This window comes from Pseudophryne corroboree, chromosome 6, assembly GCF_028390025.1.
Source record: "Pseudophryne corroboree isolate aPseCor3 chromosome 6, aPseCor3.hap2, whole genome shotgun sequence".
Taxonomy (NCBI): domain Eukaryota; kingdom Metazoa; phylum Chordata; class Amphibia; order Anura; family Myobatrachidae; genus Pseudophryne; species Pseudophryne corroboree.
The window spans coordinates 58,301,753-58,324,397 of NC_086449.1; the positions used below are offsets into that span (position 1 = coordinate 58,301,753).

Genomic DNA, 22,645 nt, shown 5'->3' on the forward strand with positions numbered 1-22,645 from the left:
AGTGATATATGTACAGGAGGTGTATGTGTGTACTAGTAATCAGTAATATATGTACAGAAGGTGTCTGTGTGTACTAGTTATCAGCGATATATGTACATGAGGTGTCTGTGTGTACTTATGATCATTGATATATTTACAGGAGGTGTCTGTGTGTTCTAGTGATCAGTGATATATGTACAGGAGGTGTCTGTGTGTCCTAGTGATCAGTGATATATGTACAGGATGTGTCTGTGTACTAGTGATCAGTGATCTATGTACAGGAGGTGTCTGTGTGTACTTGTGATCAGTTATATATGTACAGGAGGTGTCTGTGTGTACTAGTGATCAGTGATATATGTACAGGAGGTGTCTGTGTGTACTAAGTAATATATGTACATGAAGTGTCTGTATGTACTAGTGATCAGTGATATATGTACAGGAGGTGTCTGTGTGTTCTAATGATTAGTGATATATGTGCAGGAGGTGTCTGTATGTTCTAGTGATCAGTGATATATGTACAGGAGGTGTCTGTGTGTACTAGTGATCAGTGATATATGTACAGGATGTGTCTGTGTACTAGTGATCAGTGATATATGTACAGGAGGTGTCTGTGTGTACTAGTGATCAGTGATATATGTACAGGAGGTGTATGTGTGTACTAGTAATCAGTAATATATGTACAGGATGTGTCTGTGTGTACTAGTGATCAGCGATATATGTACAGGAGGTGTCTGTGTGTACTTATGATCATTTATATATGTACAGGAGGTGTCTGTGTGTTCTAGTGATCAGTGATATATGTACAGGAGGTGTCTGTGTGTAGTAGTGATCAGTGATATATGTACAGGAGGTGTCTGTGTGTACTAGTGATCAGTGATATATGTACAGGAGGTGTCTGTGTGTACTAAGTAATATATGTACATGAAGTGTCTGTGTGTACTAGTGATCAGTGATATATGTACAGGAGGTGTCTGTGTGTTCTAATGATTAGTGATATATGTGCAGGAGGTGTCTGTATGTTCTAGTGATCAGTGATATATGTACAGGAGGTGTCTGTGTGTACTAGTGATCAGTGATATATGTACAGGATGTGTCTGTGTACTAGTGATCAGTGATATATGTACAGGAGGTGTCTGTGTGTACTAATGATCAGTGATATATGTACAGGAGGTGTCTGTGTGTACTAGTGACCAGTGATATATGTACAGGAGGTGTCTGTGTGCACTAGTGATCATTAATATATGTACAGGAGGTATCTGTGTTCTAGTGATCAGTGATATATGTACAGGAGGTGTCTGTGTGGGGCGGTCTTCTGTATACCGACTGATGGGATCCTGACGCACAGTAGACCAGTGCTGGGATCCCGACAGCCGGCATACCGACACTTATTCTCCCTCGTGGTGGTCCACGACCCCCCTGGAGGGAGAATAAAACAGTGTGGCGTGAGTAGCGAGCCACCGTGCCCGTAGCGTGGCAAGCGCAGTGAGCCCGCAAGGGGCTCATTTGCGCTCGCCACACTGTTGGTAAGCCGGCGGCCGGGCTCCCGGCGCCGGTATGCTGGTCGCCGGGAGCCCGAACGCCGGCATATCGTAGTGAACCCTCTGTGTGTTCTAATGATCAGTGATATATGTACAGGAGGTGTCTGTGTGTACTAGTAATCAGTAATATATGTACAGGAGGTGTCTGTGTGTCCTAGTGATCAGTGATATATGAACAGGAGGTGTCTGTGTGATCTAGTGATCACTGATATATGTACAGGAGGTGTCTGTGTGTACTAGTAATCAGTAATATATGTACAGGATGTAACTGTGTGTACTAGTAATCAGTAATATATGTACAGGAGGTGTCTGTGTGTACTAGTGATCAGTGATATATGTACAGGAGGTGTCTGTGTGTACTAGTAATCAGTAATATATGTACAGGAGGTGTCTGTGAGTACTAGTGATCAGTAATATATGTACAGGAGGTGTCTGTGTGTACTAGTAATCAGTAATATATGTACAGGAGGTGTCTTTGTGATCTATTGATCAGTGTCAGTGATATATATATATACAGGAGGTATCTGTGTTCTAGTGATAAGTGATATATGTACAGGAGGTATCTGTGTTCTAGTGATCAGTGATATATGTACAGGAGGTGTCTGTGTGTACTACTGATCAATGATATATGTACAGGAGGTGTCTGTGTGTACTAGTGATCAGTGATATATGTACAGGAGGTTTCTGTGTGTTCTAGTGATTAGTGATATATGTACAGGAGGTGTCTGTGTGTACTAGTGATCAGTGATATATATACAGGAGGTATCTGTGTTCTAGTGATCAGTGATATATGTACACAGGAGGTGTCTGTGTGTACTAGTGATCAGTTATATATATACAGGAGGTATCTGTGTTCTAGTGATCAGTGATATATGTGCATGAGGTGTCTGTGTGTACTAGTGATCAGTGATATATGTACAGGAGGTGTCTGTGTGTACTAGTGATCAGTGATATATGTACACAGGAGGTGTCTGTGTGTACTAGTGATCAGTGTTATATATACAGGAGGTATCTGTGTTCTAGTGATCAGTGATATATGTACACAGGAGGTGTCTGTGTGTACTAGTGATCAGTTATATATATACAGGAGGTATCTGTGTTCTAGTGATCAGTGATATATGTACAGGAGGTGTCTGTGTGTACTAGTGATCAGTGATATATGTGCATGAGGTGTCTGTGTGTACTAGTGATCAGTGATATATGTACAGGAGGTGTCTGTGTGTACTAGTGATCAGTGATATATGTACAGGAGGTGTGTCTGTGTACTAGTGATCAGTGATATATGTGCAGGAGGTGTCTGTGTGTAATAGTGATCAGTGATATATGTACAGGAGGTGTCTGTGTGTACTAGTGATCAGTGATATATGTACAGGAGGTGTGTCTGTGTACAAGTGATCAGTGATATATGTACAGGAGGTGTCTGTGTGTACTAGAGATCAGTGATATATGTACAGGAGGTGTCTGTGTGTCCTAGTGATCAGTGATATATGTACAGGAGGTGTCTGTGTACTAGTGATCAGTGATATATGTACAGTAGGTGTCTGTGTGTACTAGTGATCAGTGATATATGTGCAGGAGGTGTCTGTGTGATCTAGTGATCAGTGATATATGTACATGAGGTGTCTGTGTGTACTAGTGATCAGTGATATATGTACAGGAGGTGTCTGTGTGTACTAGTGATCAGTGATATATGTGCAGGAGGTGTCTGTGTGTACTAGTGATCAGTGATATATGTACAGTAGGTGTCTGTGTGTACTAGTAATCAGTAATATATGTACAGGAGGTGTCTTTGTGATCTATTGATCAGTGTCAGTGATATATATATACAGGAGGTATCTGTGTTCTAGTGATCAGTGATATATGTACAGGAGGTATCTGTGCTCTAGTGATCAGTGATATATGTACAGGAGGTGTCTGTGTGTACTACTGATCAATGATATATGTACAGGAGGTGTCTGTGTGTACTAGTGATCAGTGATATATGTACAGGAGGTTTCTGTGTGTTCTAGTGATTAGTGTTATATGTACAGGAGGTGTCTGTGTGTACTAGTGATCAGTGATATATGTACAGGAGGTGTCTGTGTGTCCTAGTGATCAGTGATATATGTACACAGGAGGTGTCTGTGTGTACTAGTGATCAGTGATATATATACAGGAGGTATCTGTGTTCTAGTGATCAGTGATATATGTACACAGGAGGTGTCTGTGTGTACTAGTGATCAGTTATATATATACAGGAGGTATCTGTGTTCTAGTGATCAGTGATATATGTGCATGAGGTGTCTGTGTGTACTAGTGATCAGTGATATATGTACAGGAGGTGTCTGTGTGTACTAGTGATCAGTGATATATGTACACAGGAGGTGTCTGTGTGTACTAGTGATCAGTGATATATATACAGGAGGTATCTGTGTTCTAGTGATCAGTGATATATGTACACAGGAGGTGTCTGTGTGTACTAGTAATCAGTTATATATATACAGGAGGTATATGTGTTCTAGTGATCAGTGATATATGTGCATGAGGTGTCTGTGTGTACTAGTGATCAGTGATATATGTACAGGAGGTGTCTGTGTGTACTAGTGATCAGTGATATATGTACAGGATGTGTCTGTGTACTAGTGATCAGTGATATATGTACAGGAGGTGTCTGTGTGTACTAGAGATCAGTGATATATGTACAGGAGGTGTCTGTGTGTCCTAGTGATCAGTGATATATGTACAGGAGGTGTCTGTGTACTAGTGATCAGTGATATATGTACAGTAGGTGTCTGTGTGTACTAGTGATCAGTGATATATGTGCAGGAGGTGTCTGTGTGTACTAGTGATCAGTGATATATGTGCAGGAGGTGTCTGTGTGATCTAGTGATCAGTGATATATGTACAGGAGGTGTCTGTGTGTTCTAGTGATCAGTGATATATGTACAGGAGATGTCTATGTGTACTAGTGATCAGTGATATATGTACAGGAGGTGTCTGTGTGTAGTAGTGATCAGTGATATATGTACAGGAGGTGTCTGTGTGTAATAGTGATCAGTGATATATGTACAGGAGGTATCTTTGTGTCCTAGTGATCAGTGATATATGTACAGGAGGTATCTGTGTTTCCTAGTGATCAGTTATATATGTACAGGAGGTGTCTGTGTGTACTAGTGATCAGTGATATATGTACAGGAGGTGTCTGTGTGTACTAGTGATCAGTGATATATGTACAGGAGGTGTCTGTGTACTAGTGATCAGTGATATATGTACAGGAGGTGTCTGTGTGATCTAGTGATCAGTGTCAGTGATATATATACCGGAGATGTCTGTGTTCTAGTGATCAGTGATATACAGTATGTACAGGAGGTGTCTGTGTGTACTAGTGATCAGTGATATGTGTACAGGAGGTGTCTGTGTGTACTAGTGATAAGTGATACATGTATAGAGGTGACTGTGTGTCCTAGTGATCAGTGAAATATGTACAGGAGATATCTGTGTGATCTAGTGATCAGTGATATATGTACAGGAGGTATCTGTGTGTCCTAGTGATCAGTAATATATGTACAGGAGGTATCTGTGTGTCCTAGTGATCAGTGATATATGTACAGGAGGTGTATGTGTGTACTAGTAATCAGTAATATATGTACAGGAGGTGTCTGTGTGTACTAGTGATCAGCGATATATGTACAGGAGGTGTCTGTGTGTACTTATGATCATTGATATATGTACAGGAGGTGTCTGTGTGTTCTAGTGATCAGTGATATATGTACAGGAGGTGTCTGTGTGTCCCAGTGATCAGTGATATATGTACAGGATGTGTCTGTGTACTAGTGATCAGTGATATATGTACAGGAGGTATCTGTGTGTCCTAGTGATCAGTGATATATGTACAGGAGGTGTATGTGTGTACTAGTAATCAGTAATATATGTACAGGAGGTGTCTATGTGTACTAGTGATCAGCGATATATGTACAGGAGGTGTCTGTGTGTTCTAATGATCAGTGATATATGTACATGAGGTGTCTATGTGTCCCAGTGATCAGTGATATATGTAGAGGATGTGTCTGTGTACTAGTGATCAGTGATATATGTACAGGAGGTGTCTGTGTGTTCTAATGATCAGTGAAATATGTACAGGAGGTGTCTGTGTGTTCTAGTGATCAGTGATCTTTGTACAGGAGGTGTCTGTGTGTACTTGTGATTAGTGATATATGTACAGGAGGTGTCTGTGTGATCTAGTGTTCTGGTGATCAGTGATATATGTACAGGAGGTATCTGTGTGTACTAGTGATCAGTGATATGTGTACAGGAGGTGTCTGCGTGTACTAGTGATCAGTGATATGTGTACAGGAGGTGTCTGTGTGTACTAGTGATAAGTGATACATGTACAGGAGGTGTCTGTGTGATCTAGTGATCAGTGATATATGTACAGGAGGTATCTGTGTGTCCTAGTGATCAGTGATATATGTACAGGATGTGTCTGTGTACTAGTGATCAGTGATATATGTACAGGAGGTGTCTGTGTGATCTAGTGATCAGTGTCAGTGATATATATACCGGAGATGTCTGTGTTCTAGTGATCAGTGATATATGTACAGGAGGTATGTACTAGTGATCAGTGATAAGTGTACAGGAGGTGTCTGTGTGTACTAGTGATAAATGATACATGTATAGGAGGTGACTGTGTGTCCTAGTGATAAGTGAAATATGTACAGGAGATGTCTGTGTGATCTAGTGATCAGTGATATATGTACAGGAGGTATATGTGTGTCCTAGTGATCAGTGAAATATGTACTGGAGGTGTCTGTGTGTTCTAGTGATCAGTGATATATGTACAGGAGGTGTCTGTGTGTCCTAGTGATCAGTGATATATGTACAGGATGTGTCTGTGTGTCCTAGTGCTCAGTGATATATGTACAGGAGGTGTATGTGTGTACTAGTAATCAGTAATATATGTACAGGAGGTGTCTGTGTGTACTAGTAATCAGCGATATATGTACAGGAGGTGTCTGTGTGTACTAGTGATCAGTGATATATGTACAGGAGGTGTCTGTGTGTCCTAGTGATCAGTGATATATGTACAGGATGTGTCTGTGTGTACTTATGATCATTGATATATTTACAGGAGGTGTCTGTGTGTTCTAGTGATCAGTGATATATGTACAGGAGGTGTCTGTGTGTCCTAGTGATCAGTGATATATGTACAGGATGTGTCTGTGTACTAGTGATCAGTGATCTATGTACAGGAGGTGTCTGTGTGTACTTGTGATCAGTGATATATGTACAGGAGGTGTCTGTGTGATCTATTGATCAGTGATATATGTACAGGTGGTGTCTGTGTGATCTAGTGATCAGTGATACTGTATATGTACAGGAGGTGTCTGTGTGTACTATTGATCAGTAATATATGTAAGGAAGTGTCTGTGTGTACTCGTTATCAGTTATATATGTACAGGAGGTGTCTGTGTGTACTAGTGATCAGTGATATATGTACAGGAGGTGTCTGTGTGTTCTAATGATTAGTGATATATGTGCAGGAGGTGTCTGTATGTTCTAGTGATCAGTGATATATGTACAGGAGGTGTCTGTGTGTACTAGTGATCAGTGATATATGTACAGGATGTGTCTGTGTACTAGTGATCAGTGATATATGTACAGGAGGTGTCTGTGTGTACTAATGATCAGTGATATATGTACAGGAGGTGTCTGTGTGTAGTAGTGATCAGTGATATATGTACAGGAGGTGTCTGTGTGTACTAGTGATCAGTGATATATGTACAGGAGGTGTCTGTGTGTACTAGTAATCAGTAATATATGTACAGGAGGTGTCTGTGTGTCCTAGTGATCAGCAATATATGTACAGGAGATGTCTATGTGATCTAGTGATCAGTGATATATGTACAGGAGATGTCTATGTGATCTAGTGATCACTGATATATGTACAGGAGGTGTCTGTGTGTACTAGTAATCAGTAATATATGTACAGGAGGTGTCTGTGTGTACTAGTGATCAGTAATATATGTACAGGAGGTGTCTGTGTGTACTAGTAATCAGTAATATATGTACAGGAGGTGTCTTTGTGATCTATTGATCAGTGTCAGTGATATATATATACAGGAGGTATCTGTGTTCTAGTGATCAGTGATATATGTACAGGATGTAACTGTGTGTACTAGTAATCAGTAATATATGTACAGGAGGTGTCTGTGTGTCCTAGTGATCAGTGATATATGTACAGGAGGTGTATGTGTGTTCTAGTGATCAGTGATATATGTACAGGAGGTGTCTGTGTGTTCTAATGATCAGTGATATATGTACAGGAGGTGTCTGTGTGTGCTAGTAATCAGTAATATATGTACAGGAGGTGTCTGTGTGTACTAGTGATCAGTGATATATGTACAGGAGGTGTCTGTGTGTACTAGTAATCAGTAATATATGTACAGGAGGTGTCTGTGTGTACTAGTGATCAGTAATATATGTACAGGAGGTGTCTGTGTGTACTAGTAATCAGTAATATATGTACAGGAGGTGTCTTTGTGATCTATTGATCAGTGTCAGTGATATATATATACAGGAGGTATCTGTGTTCTAGTGATCAGTGATATATGTACAGGAGGTGTCTGTGTGTACTACTGATCAATGATATATGTACAGGAGGTGTCTGTGTGTACTAGTGATCAGTGATATATGTACAGGAGGTTTCTGTGTGTTCTAGTGATTAGTGATATATGTACAGGAGGTGTCTGTGTGTACTAGTGATCAGTGATATATATACAGGAGGTATCTGTGTTCTAGTGATCAGTGATATATGTACACAGGAGGTGTCTGTGTGTACTAGTGATCAGTGATATATATACAGGAGGTATCTGTGTTCTAGTGATCAGTGATATATGTACACAGGAGGTGTCTGTGTGTACTAGTGATCAGTTATATATATACAGGAGGTATCTGTGTTCTAGTGATCAGTGATACATGTACAGGAGGTGTCTGTGTGTACTAGCGATCAGTGATATATGTGCATGAGGTGTCTGTGTGTACTAGTGATCAGTGATATATGTACAGGAGGTGTCTGTGTGTACTATTGATCAGTAATATATGTAAGGAAGTGTCTGTGTGTACTCGTTATCAGTTATATATGTACAGGAGGTGTCTGTGTGTACTAGTGATCAGTGATATATGTACAGGAGGTGTCTGTGTGTACTAAGTAATATATGTACATGAAGTGTCTGTATGTACTAGTGATCATTGATATATGTACAGGAGGTGTCTGTGTGTTCTAATGATTAGTGATATATGTGCAGGAGGTGTCTGTATGTTCTAGTGATCAGTGATATATGTACAGGAGGTGTCTGTGTGTACTAGTGATCAGTGATATATGTACAGGATGTGTCTGTGTACTAGTGATCAGTGATATATGTACAGGAGGTGTCTGTGTGTACTAATGATCAGTGATATATGTACAGGAGGTGTCTGTGTGTACTTATGATCATTGATATATTTACAGGAGGTGTCTGTGTGTTCTAGTGATCAGTGATATATGTACAGGAGGTGTCTGTGTGTCCTAGTGATCAGTGATATATGTACAGGATGTGTCTGTGTACTAGTGATCAGTGATCTATGTACAGGAGGTGTCTGTGTGTACTTGTGATCAGTGATATATGTACAGGAGGTGTCTGTGTGATCTAGTGATCAGTGATATATGTACAGGAGGTGTCTGTGTGTACTAAGTAATATATGTACATGAAGTGTCTGTATGTACTAGTGATCAGTGATATATGTACAGGAGGTGTCTGTGTGTTCTAATGATTAGTGATATATGTGCAGGAGGTGTCTGTATGTTCTAGTGATCAGTGATATATGTACAGGAGGTGTCTGTGTGTACTAGTGATCAGTGATATATGTACAGGATGTGTCTGTGTACTAGTGATCAGTGATATATGTACAGGAGGTGTCTGTGTGTACTAATGATCAGTGATATATGTACAGGAGGTGTCTGTGTGTAGTAGTTATCAGTTATATATGTACAGGAGGTGTCTGTGTGTACTAAGTAATATATGTACATGAAGTGTCTGTATGTACTAGTGATCAGTGATATATGTACAGGAGGTGTCTGTGTGTACTAGTGATCAGTGATATATGTACAGGATGTGTCTGTGTACTAGTGATCAGTGATATATGTACAGGAGGTGTCTGTGTGTACTAATGATCAGTGATATATGTACAGGAGGTGTCTGTGTGTACTTATGATCATTGATATATTTACAGGAGGTGTCTGTGTGTTCTAGTGATCAGTGATATATGTACAGGAGGTGTCTGTGTGATCTAGTGATCAGTGTCAGTGATATATATACCGGAGATGTCTGTGTTCTAGTGATCAGTGATATATGTACAGGAGGTATGTACTAGTGATCAGTGATATGTGTACAGGAGGTGTCTGTGTGTACTAGTGATAAATGATACATGTATAGGAAGTGACTGTGTGTCCTAGTGATAAGTGAAATATGTACAGGAGATGTCTGTGTGATCTAGTGATCAGTGATATATGTACAGGAGGTATATGTGTGTCCTAGTGATCAGTGAAATATGTACTGGAGGTGTCTGTGTGTTCTAGTGATCAGTGATATATGTACAGGAGGTGTCTGTGTGTCCTAGTGATCAGTGAAATATGTACTGGAGGTGTCTGTGTGTTCTAGTGATCAGTGATATATGTACAGGAGGTGTCTTCGTGTACTAGTGATCAGTGATATGTGTACAGGAGGTGTCTGTGTGTACTAGTGATAAGTGATACATGTACAGGAGGTGTCTGTGTGATCTAGTGATCAGTGATATATGTACAGGAGGTATCTGTGTGTCCTAGTGATCAGTGATATATGTACAGGATGTGTCTGTGTACTAGTGATCAGTGATATATGTACAGGAGGTGTCTGTGTGATCTAGTGATCAGTGTCAGTGATATATATACCGGAGATGTCTGTGTTCTAGTGATCAGTGATATATGTACAGGAGGTATGTACTAGTGATCAGTGATATGTGTACAGGAGGTGTCTGTGTGTACTAGTGATAAATGATACATGTATAGGAGGTGACTGTGTGTCCTAGTGATAAGTGAAATATGTACAGGAGATGTCTGTGTGATCTAGTGATCAGTGATATATGTACAGGAGGTATATGTGTGTCCTAGTGATCAGTGAAATATGTACTGGAGGTGTCTGTGTGTTCTAGTGATCAGTGATATATGTACAGGAGGTGTCTGTGTGTCCTAGTGATCAGTGATATATGTACAGGATGTGTCTGTGTGTCCTAGTGCTCAGTGATATATGTACAGGAGGTGTATGTGTGTACTAGTAATCAGTAATATATGTACAGGAGGTGTCTGTGTGTACTAGTAATCAGCGATATATGTACAGGAGGTGTCTGTGTGTACTAGTGATCAGTGATATATGTACAGGAGGTGTCTGTGTGTCCTAGTGATCAGTGATATATGTACAGGATGTGTCTGTGTGTACTTATGATCATTGATATATTTACAGGAGGTGTCTGTGTGTTCTAGTGATCAGTGATATATGTACAGGAGGTGTCTGTGTGTCCTAGTGATCAGTGATATATGTACAGAATGTGTCTGTGTACTAGTGATCAGTGATCTATGTACAGGAGGTGTCTGTGTGTACTTGTGATCAGTGATATATGTACAGGAGGTGTCTGTGTGATCTAGTGATCAGTGATATATGTACAGGTGGTGTCTGTGTGATCTAGTGATCAGTGATACTGTATATGTACAGGAGGTGTCTGTGTGTACTATTGATCAGTAATATATGTAAGGAAGTGTCTGTGTGTACTCGTTATCAGTTATATATGTACAGGAGGTGTCTGTGTGTACTAGTGATCAGTGATATATGTACAGGAGGTGTCTGTGTGTTCTAATGATTAGTGATATATGTGCAGGAGGTGTCTGTATGTTCTAGTGATCAGTGATATATGTACAGGAGGTGTCTGTGTGTACTAGTGATCAGTGATATATGTACAGGATGTGTCTGTGTACTAGTGATCAGTGATATATGTACAGGAGGTGTCTGTGTGTACTAATGATCAGTGATATATGTACAGGAGGTGTCTGTGTGTAGTAGTGATCAGTGATATATGTACAGGAGGTGTCTGTGTGTACTAGTGATCAGTGATATATGTACAGGAGGTGTCTGTGTGTACTAAGTAATATATGTACATGAAGTGTCTGTGTGTACTAGTGATCAGTGATATATGTACAGGAGGTGTCTGTGTGTTCTAATGATTAGTGATATATGTGCAGGAGGTGTCTGTATGTTCTAGTGATCAGTGATATATGTACAGGAGGTGTCTGTGTGTACTAGTGATCAGTGATATATGTACAGGATGTGTCTGTGTACTAGTGATCAGTGATATATGTACAGGAGGTGTCTGTGTGTACTAATGATCAGTGATATATGTACAGGAGGTGTCTGTGTGTACTAGTGATCAGTGATATATGTACAGGAGGTGTCTGTGTGCACTAGTGATCATTAATATATGTACAGGAGGTATCTGTGTTCTAGTGATCAGTGATATATGTACAGGAGGTGTCTGTGTGGGGCGGTCTTCTGTATACCGACTGATGGGATCCTGACGCACAGTAGACCAGTGCTGGGATCCCGACAGCCGGCATACCGACACTTATTCTCCCTCGTGGTGGTCCACGACCCCCCTGGAGGGAGAATAAAACAGTGTGGCGTGAGTAGCGAGCCACCGTGCCCGTAGCGTGGCAAGCGCAGTGAGCCCGCAAGGGGCTCATTTGCGCTCGCCACACTGTTGGTAAGCCGGCGGCCGGGCTCCCGGCGCCGGTATGCTGGTCGCCGGGAGCCCGAACGCCGGCATATCGTAGTGAACCCTCTGTGTGTTCTAATGATCAGTGATATATGTACAGGAGGTGTCTGTGTGTACTAGTAATCAGTAATATATGTACAGGAGGTGTCTGTGTGTCCTAGTGATCAGCAATATATGTACAGGAGATGTCTATGTGATCTAGTGATCACTGATATATGTACAGGAGGTGTCTGTGTGTACTAGTAATCAGTAATATATGTACAGGAGGTGTCTGTGTGTCCTAGTGATCAGTGATATATGTACAGAAGGTGTCTGTGTGTACTAGTAATCAGTAATATATGTACAGGATGTAACTGTGTGTACTAGTAATCAGTAATATATGTACAGGAGGTGTCTGTGTGTTCTAATGATCAGTGATATATGTACAGGAGGTGTCTGTGTGTACTAGTGATCAGTGATATATGTACAGGAGGTGTCTGTGTGTACTAGTAATCAGTAATATATGTACAGGAGGTGTCTGTGTGTACTAGTGATCAGGAATATATGTACAGGAGGTGTCTGTGTGTACTAGTAATCAGTAATATATGTACAGGAGGTGTCTTTGTGATCTATTGATCAGTGTCAGTGATATATATATACAGGAGGTATCTGTGTTCTAGTGATCAGTGATATATGTACAGGAGGTATCTGTGTTCTAGTGATCAGTGATATATGTACAGGAGGTGTCTGTGTGTACTACTGATCAGTGATATATGTACAGGAGGTTTCTGTGTGTTCTAGTGATTAGTGATATATGTACAGGAGGTGTCTGTGTGTACTAGTGATCAGTGATATATATACAGGAGGTATCTGTGTTCTAGTGATCAGTGATATATGTACACAGGAGGTGTCTGTGTGTACTAGTGATCAGTTATATATATACAGGAGGTATCTGTGTTCTAGTGATCAGTGATATATGTGCATGAGGTGTCTGTGTGTACTAGTGATCAGTGATATATGTACAGGAGGTGTCTGTGTGTACTAGTGATCAGTGATATATGTACACAGGAGGTGTCTGTGTGTACTAGTGATCAGTGATATATATACAGGAGGTATCTGTGTTCTAGTGATCAGTGATATATGTACATAGGAGGTGTCTGTGTGTACTAGTGATCAGTTATATATATACAGGAGGTATCTGTGTTCTAGTGATCAGTGATACATGTACAGGAGGTGTCTGTGTGTACTAGCGATCAGTGATATATGTGCATGAGGTGTCTGTGTGTACTAGTGATCAGTGATATATGTACAGGAGGTGTCTGTGTGTACTAGTGATCAGTGATATATGTACAGGAGGTGTGTCTGTGTACTAGTGATCAGTGATATATGTGCAGGAGGTGTCTGTGTGTACTAGTGATCAGTGATATATGTACAGGAGGTGTCTGTGTGTACTAGAGATCAGTGATATATGTACAGGAGGTGTCTGTGTGTCCTAGTGATCAGTGATATATGTACAGGAGGTGTCTGTGTACTAGTGATCAGTGATATATGTACAGTAGGTGTCTGTGTGTACTAGTGATCAGTGATATATGTGCAGGAGGTGTCTGTGTGTACTAGTGATCAGTGATATATGTACAGTAGGTGTCTGTGTGTACTAGTGATCAGTGATATATGTGCAGGAGGTGTCTGTGTGTACTAGTGATCAGTGATCTATGTACAGGAGGTGTCTGTGTGTACTTGTGATCAGTGATATATGTACAGGAGGTGTCTGTGTGATCTAGTGATCAGTGATATATGTACAGGTGGTGTCTGTGTGATCTAGTGATCAGTGATACTGTATATGTACAGGAGGTGTCTGTGTGTACTATTGATCAGTAATATATGTAAGGAAGTGTCTGTGTGTACTCGTTATCAGTTATATATGTACAGGAGGTGTCTGTGTGTACTAGTGATCAGTGATATATGTACAGGAGGTGTCTGTGTGTACTAAGTAATATATGTACATGAAGTGTCTGTATGTACTAGTGATCATTGATATATGTACAGGAGGTGTCTGTGTGTTCTAATGATTAGTGATATATGTGCAGGAGGTGTCTGTATGTTCTAGTGATCAGTGATATATGTACAGGAGGTGTCTGTGTGTACTAGTGATCAGTGATATATGTACAGGATGTGTCTGTGTACTAGTGATCAGTGATATATGTACAGGAGGTGTCTGTGTGTACTAATGATCAGTGATATATGTACAGGAGGTGTCTGTGTGTACTTATGATCATTGATATATTTACAGGAGGTGTCTGTGTGTTCTAGTGATCAGTGATATATGTACAGGAGGTGTCTGTGTGTCCTAGTGATCAGTGATATATGTACAGGATGTGTCTGTGTACTAGTGATCAGTGATCTATGTACAGGAGGTGTCTGTGTGTACTTGTGATCAGTGATATATGTACAGGAGGTGTCTGTGTGATCTAGTGATCAGTGATAAATGTACAGGTGGTGTCTGTGTGATCTAGTGATCAGTGATACTGTATATGTACAGGAGGTGTCTGTGTGTACTATTGATCAGTAATATATGTAAGGAAGTGTCTGTGTGTACTCGTTATCAGTTATATATGTACAGGAGGTGTCTGTGTGTACTAGTGATCAGTGATATATGTACAGGAGGTGTCTGTGTGTACTAAGTAATATATGTACATGAAGTGTCTGTATGTACTAGTGATCAGTGATATATGTACAGGAGGTGTCTGTGTGTTCTAATGATTAGTGATATATGTGCAGGAGGTGTCTGTATGTTCTAGTGATCAGTGATATATGTACAGGAGGTGTCTGTGTGTACTAGTGATCAGTGATATATGTACAGGATGTGTCTGTGTACTAGTGATCAGTGATATATGTACAGGAGGTGTCTGTGTGTACTAATGATCAGTGATATATGTACAGGAGGTGTCTGTGTGTAGTAGTTATCAGTTATATATGTACAGGAGGTGTCTGTGTGTACTAGTGATCAGTGATATATGTACAGGAGGTGTCTGTGTGTACTAAGTAATATATGTACATGAAGTGTCTGTATGTACTAGTGATCAGTGATATATGTACAGGAGGTGTCTGTGTGTTCTAATGATTAGTGATATATGTGCAGGAGGTGTCTGTATGTTCTAGTGATCAGTGATATATGTACAGGAGGTGTCTGTGTGCACTAGTGATCAGTGATATATGTACAGGATGTGTCTGTGTACTAGTGATCAGTGATATATGTACAGGAGGTGTCTGTGTGTACTAATGATCAGTGATATATGTACAGGAGGTGTCTGTGTGTAGTAGTGATCAGTGATATATGTACAGGAGGTGTCTGTGTGTACTAGTGATCAGTGATATATGTACAGGAGGTGTCTGTATGTTCTAGTGATCAGTGATATATGTACAGGAGGTGTCTGTGTGTACTAGTGATCAGTGATATATGTACAGGATGTGTCTGTGTACTAGTGATCAGTGATATATGTACAGGAGGTGTCTGTGTGTACTAATGATCAGTGATATATGTACAGGAGGTGTCTGTGTGTAGTAGTGATCAGTGATATATGTACAGGAGGTGTCTGTGCGTTCTAATGATTAGTGATATATGTGCAGGAGGTGTCTGTATGTTCTAGTGATCAGTGATATATGTACAGGAGGTGTCTGTGTGTACTAGTGATCAGTGATATATGTACAGGATGTGTCTGTGTACTAGTGTTCAGTGATATATGTACAGGAGGTGTCTGTGTGTACTAATGATCAGTGATATATGTACAGGAGGTGTCTGTGTGTACTAGTGATCAGTGATATATGTACAGGAGGTGTCTGTGTGCACTAGTGATCATTAATATATGTACAGGAGGTATCTGTGTTCTAGTGATCAGTGATATATGTACAGGAGGTGTCTGTGTGGGGCGGTCTTCTGTATACCGACTGATGGGATCCTGACGCACAGTAGACCAGTGCTGGGATCCCGACAGCCGGCATACCGACACTTATTCTCCCTCGTGGTGGTCTACGACCCCCCTGGAGGGAGAATAAAACAGTGTGGCGTGAGTAGCGAGCCACCGTGCCCGTAGCGTGGCAAGCGCAGTGAGCCCGCAAGGGGCTCATTTGCGCTCGCTACACTGTTGGTAAGCCGGCGGCCGGGCTCCCGGCGCCGGTATGCTGGTCGCCGGGAGCCCGAACGCCGGCATATCGTAGTGAACCCTCTGTGTGTTCTAATGATCAGTGATATATGTACAGGAGGTGTCTGTGTGTACTAGTAATCAGTAATATATGTACAGGAGGTGTCTGTGTGTCCTAGTGATCAGCAATATATGTACAGGAGATGTCTATGTGATCTAGTGATCAGTGATATATGTACAGGAGATGTCTATGTGATCTAGTGATCACTGATATATGTACAGGAGGTGTCTGTGTGTACTAGTAATCAGTAATATATGTACAGGAGGTGTCTGTGTGTACTAGTGATCAGTAATATATGTACAGGAGGTGTCTGTGTGTACTAGTAATCAGTAATATATGTACAGGAGGTGTCTTTGTGATCTATTGATCAGTGTCAGTGATATATATATACAGGAGGTATCTGTGTTCTAGTGATCAGTGATATATGTACAGGATGTAACTGTGTGTACTAGTAATCAGTAATATATGTACAGGAGGTGTCTGTGTGTCCTAGTGATCAGTGATATATGTACAGGAGGTGTATGTGTGTTCTAGTGATCAGTGATATATGTACAGGAGGTGTCTGTGTGTTCTAATGATCAGTGATATATGTACAGGAGGTGTCTGTGTGTGCTAGTAATCAGTAATATATGTACAGGAGGTGTCTGTGTGTACTAGTGATCAGTGATATATGTACAGGAGGTGTCTGTGTGTACTAGTAATCAGTAATATATGTACAGGAGGTGTCTGTGTGTACTAGTGATCAGTAATATATGTACAGGAGGTGTCTGTGTGTACTAGTAATCAGTAATATATGTACAGGAGGTGTCTTTGTGATCTATTGATCAGTGTCAGTGATATATATATACAGGAGGTATCTGTGTTCTAGTGATCAGTGATATATGTACAGGAGGTATCTGTGTTCTAGTGATCAGTGATATATGTACAGGAGGTGTCTGTGTGTACTACTGATCAATGATATATGTACAGGAGGTGTCTGTGTGTACTAGTGATCAGTGATATATGTACAGGAGGTTTCTGTGTGTTCTAGTGATTAGTGATATATGTACAGGAGGTGTCTGTGTGTACTAGTGATCAGTGATATATATACAGGAGGTATCTGTGTTCTAGTGATCAGTGATATATGTACACAGGAGGTGTCTGTGTGTACTAGTGATCAGTGATATATGTACAGGAGGTGTCTGTGTGTACTAGTGATCAGTGATATATGTACACAGGAGGTGTCTGTGTGTACTAGTGATCAGTGATATATATACAGGAGGTATCTGTGTTCTACTGATCAGTGATATATGTACACAGGAGGTGTCTGTGTGTACTAAGTAATATATGTACATGAAGTGTCTGTATGTACTAGTGATCAGTGATATATGTACAGTAGGTGTCTGTGTGTACTAGTGATCAGTGATATATGTACAGGATGTGTCTGTGTACTAGTGATCAGTGATATATGTACAGGAGGTGTCTGTGTGTACTAATGATCAGTGATATATGTACAGGAGGTGTCTGTGTGTACTTATGATCATTGATATATTTACAGGAGGTGTCTGTGTGTTCTAGTGATCAGTGATATATGTACAGGAGGTGTCTGTGTGTCCTAGTGATCAGTGATATATGTACAGGATGTGTCTGTGTACTAGTGATCAGTGATCTATGTACAGGAGGTGTCTGTGTGTACTTGTGATCAGTGATATATGTACAGGAGGTGTCTGTGTGATCTAGTGATCAGTGATATATGTACAGGTGGTGTCTGTGTGATCTAGTGATCAGTGATACTGTATATGTACAGGAGGTGTCTGTGTGTACTATTGATCAGTAATATATGTAAGGAAGTGTCTGTGTGTACTCATTATCAGTTATATATGTACAGGAGGTATCTGTGTTCTAGTGATCAGTGATACATGTACAGGAGGTGTCTGTGTGTACTAGCGATCAGTGATATATGTGCATGAGGTGTCTGTGTGTACTAGTGATCAGTGATATATGTACAGGAGGTGTCTGTGTGTACTAGTGATCAGTGATACTGTATATGTACAGGAGGTGTCTGTGTGTACTATTGATCAGTAATATATGTAAGGAAGTGTCTGTGTGTACTCGTTATCAGTTATATATGTACAGGAGGTGTCTGTGTGTACTAGTGATCAGTGATATATGTACAGGAGGTGTCTGTGTGTACTAAGTAATATATGTACATGAAGTGTCTGTATGTACTAGTGATCATTGATATATGTACAGGAGGTGTCTGTGTGTTCTAATGATTAGTGATATATGTGCAGGAGGTGTCTGTATGTTCTAGTGATCAGTGATATATGTACAGGAGGTGTCTGTGTGTACTAGTGATCAGTGATATATGTACAGGATGTGTCTGTGTACTAGTGATCAGTGATATAAGTACAGGAGGTGTCTGTGTGTACTAATGATCAGTGATATATGTACAGGAGGTGTCTGTGTGTACTTATGATCATTGATATATTTACAGGAGGTGTCTGTGTGTTCTAGTGATCAGTGATATATGTACAGGAGGTGTCTGTGTGTCCTAGTGATCAGTGATATATGTACAGGATGTGTCTGTGTACTAGTGATCAGTGATCTATGTACAGGAGGTGTCTGTGTGTACTTGTGATCAGTGATATATGTACAGGAGGTGTCTGTGTGATCTAGTGATCAGTGATATATGTACAGGTGGTGTCTGTGTGATCTAGTGATCAGTGATACTGTATATGTACAGGAGGTGTCTGTGTGTACTATTGATCAGTAATATATGTAAGGAAGTGTCTGTGTGTACTCGTTATCAGTTATATATGTACAGGAGGTGTCTGTGTGTACTAGTGATCAGTGATATATGTACAGGAGGTGTCTGTGTGTACTAAGTAATATATGTACATGAAGTGTCTGTATGTACTAGTGATCAGTGATATATGTACAGGAGGTGTCTGTGTGTTCTAATGATTAGTGATATATGTGCAGGAGGTGTCTGTATGTTCTAGTGATCAGTGATATATGTACAGGAGGTGTCTGTGTGTACTAGTGATCAGTGATTATATGTACAGGATGTGTCTGTGTACTAGTGATCAGTGATATATGTACAGGAGGTGTCTGTGTGTACTAATGATCAGTGATATATGTACAGGAGGTGTCTGTGTGTAGTAGTTATCAGTTATATATGTACAGGAGGTGTCTGTGTGTACTAGTGATCAGTGATATATGTACAGGAGGTGTCTGTGTGTACTAAGTAATATATGTACATGAAGTGTCTGTATGTACTAGTGATCAGTGATATATGTACAGGAGGTGTCTGTGTGTTCTAATGATTAGTGATATATGTGCAGGAGGTGTCTGTATGTTCTAGTGATCAGTGATATATGTACAGGAGGTGTCTGTGTGTACTATTGATCAGTGATATATGTACAGGATGTGTCTGTGTACTAGTGATCAGTGATATATGTACAGGAGGTGTCTGTGTGTACTAATGATCAGTGATATATGTACAGGAGGTGTCTGTGTGTAGTAGTGATCAGTGATATATGTACAGGAGGTGTCTGTGTGTACTAGTGATCAGTGATATATGTACAGGATGTGTCTGTGTACTAGTGATCAGTGATATATGTACAGGAGGTGTCTGTGTGTACTAATGATCAGTGATATATGTACAGGAGGTGTCTGTGTGTAGTAGTGATCAGTGATATATGTACAGGAGGTGTCTGTGTGTTCTAATGATTAGTGATATATGTGCAGGAGGTGTCTGTATGTTCTAGTGATCAGTGATATATGTACAGGAGGTGTCTGTGTGTACTAGTGATCAGTGATATATGTACAGGATGTGTCTGTGTACTAGTGTTCAGTGATATATGTACAGGAGGTGTCTGTGTGTACTAATGATCAGTGATATATGTACAGGAGGTGTCTGTGTGTACTAGTGATCAGTGATATATGTACAGGATGTGTCTGTGTACTAGTGATCAGTGATATATGTACAGGAGGTGTCTGTGTGTACTAATGATCAGTGATATATGTACAGGAGGTGTCTGTGTGTACTAGTGATCAGTGATATATGTACAGGAGGTGTCTGTGTGCACTAGTGATCATTAATATATGTACAGGAGGTATCTGTGTTCTAGTGATCAGTGATATATGTACAGGAGGTGTCTGTGTGGGGCGGTCTTCTGTATACCGACTGATGGGATCCTGACGCACAGTAGACCAGTGCTGGGATCCCGACAGCCGGCATACCGACACTTATTCTCCCTCGTGGTGGTCTACGACCCCCCTGGAGGGAGAATAAAACAGTGTGGCGTGAGTAGCGAGCCACCGTGCCCGTAGCGTGGCAAGCGCAGTGAGCCCGCAAGGGGCTCATTTGCGCTCGCCACACTGTTGGTAAGCCGGCGGCCGGGCTCCCGGCGCCGGTATGCTGGTCGCCGGGAGCCCGAACGCCGGCATATCGTAGTGAACCCTCTGTGTGTTCTAATGATCAGTGATATATGTACAGGAGGTGTCTGTGTGTACTAGTAATCAGTAATATATGTACAGGAGGTGTCTGTGTGTCCTAGTGATCAGCAATATATGTACAGGAGATGTCTATGTGATCTAGTGATCAGTGATATATGTACAGGAGATGTCTATGTGATCTAGTGATCACTGATATATGTACAGGAGGTGTCTGTGTGTACTAGTAATCAGTAATATATGTACAGGAGGTGTCTGTGTGTCCTAGTGATCAGCAATATATGTACAGGAGATGTCTATGTGATCTAGTGATCAGTGATATATGTACAGGAGATGTCTATGTGATCTAGTGATCACTGATATATGTACAGGAGGTGTCTGTGTGTACTAGTAATCAGTAATATATGTACAGGAGGTGTCTGTGTGTACTAGTGATCAGTAATATATGTACAGGAGGTGTCTGTGTGTACTAGTAATCAGTAATATATGTACAGGAGGTGTCTTTGTGATCTATTGATCAGTGTCAGTGATATATATATACAGGAGGTATCTGTGTTCTAGTGATCAGTGATATATGTACAGGATGTAACTGTGTGTACTAGTAATCAGTAATATATGTACAGGAGGTGTCTGTGTGTCCTAGTGATCAGTGATATATGTACAGGAGGTGTATGTGTGTTCTAGTGATCAGTGATATATGTACAGGAGGTGTCTGTGTGTTCTAATGATCAGTGATATATGTACAGGAGGTGTCTGTGTGTGCTAGTAATCAGTAATATATGTACAGGAGGTGTCTGTGTGTACTAGTGATCAGTGATATATGTACAGGAGGTGTCTGTGTGTACTAGTAATCAGTAATATATGTACAGGAGGTGTCTGTGTGTACTAGTGATCAGTAATATATGTACAGGAGGTGTCTGTGTGTACTAGTAATCAGTAATATATGTAAAGGAGGTGTCTTTGTGATCTATTGATCAGTGTCAGTGATATATATATACAGGAGGTATCTGTGTTCTAGTGATAAGTGATATATGTACAGGAGGTATCTGTGTTCTAGTGATAAGTGATATATGTACAGGAGGTGTCTGTGTGTACTACTGATCAATGATATATGTACAGGAGGTGTCTGTGTGTACTAGTGATCAGTGATATATGTACAGGAGGTTTCTGTGTGTTCTAGTGATTAGTGATATATGTACAGGAGGTGTCTGTGTGTACTAGTGATCAGTGATATATATACAGGAGGTATCTGTTCTAGTGATCAGTGATATATGTACACAGGAGGTGTCTGTGTGTACTAGTGATCAGTGATATATGTACAGGAGGTGTCTGTGTGTACTAGTGATCAGTGATATATGTACACAGGAGGTGTCTGTGTGTACTAGTGATCATTGATATATATACAGGAGGTATCTGTGTTCTAGTGATCAGTGATATATGTACACAGGAGGTGTCTGTGTGTACTAGTGATCAGTTATATATATACAGGAGGTATCTGTGTTCTAGTGATCAGTGATACATGTACAGGAGGTGTCTGTGTGTAATAGCGATCAGTGATATATGTGCATGAAGTGTCTGTGTGTACTAGTGATCAGTGATATATGTACAGGAGGTGTCTGTGTGTCCTAGTGATCAGTGATATATGTACAGGAGGTGTCTGTGTACTAGTGATCAGTGATATATGTACAGTAGGT

General features: G+C 40.6%; 1 protein-coding gene across 2 annotated transcripts in view; it reads left to right on the plus strand.

The window, feature by feature from the left end:
• Positions 1 to 22,645, plus strand: part of LOC134936125 (complement C3-like) — a 674,806-nt gene that overhangs the window by 212,887 nt on the left and 439,274 nt on the right. The window lies entirely within an intron of this gene.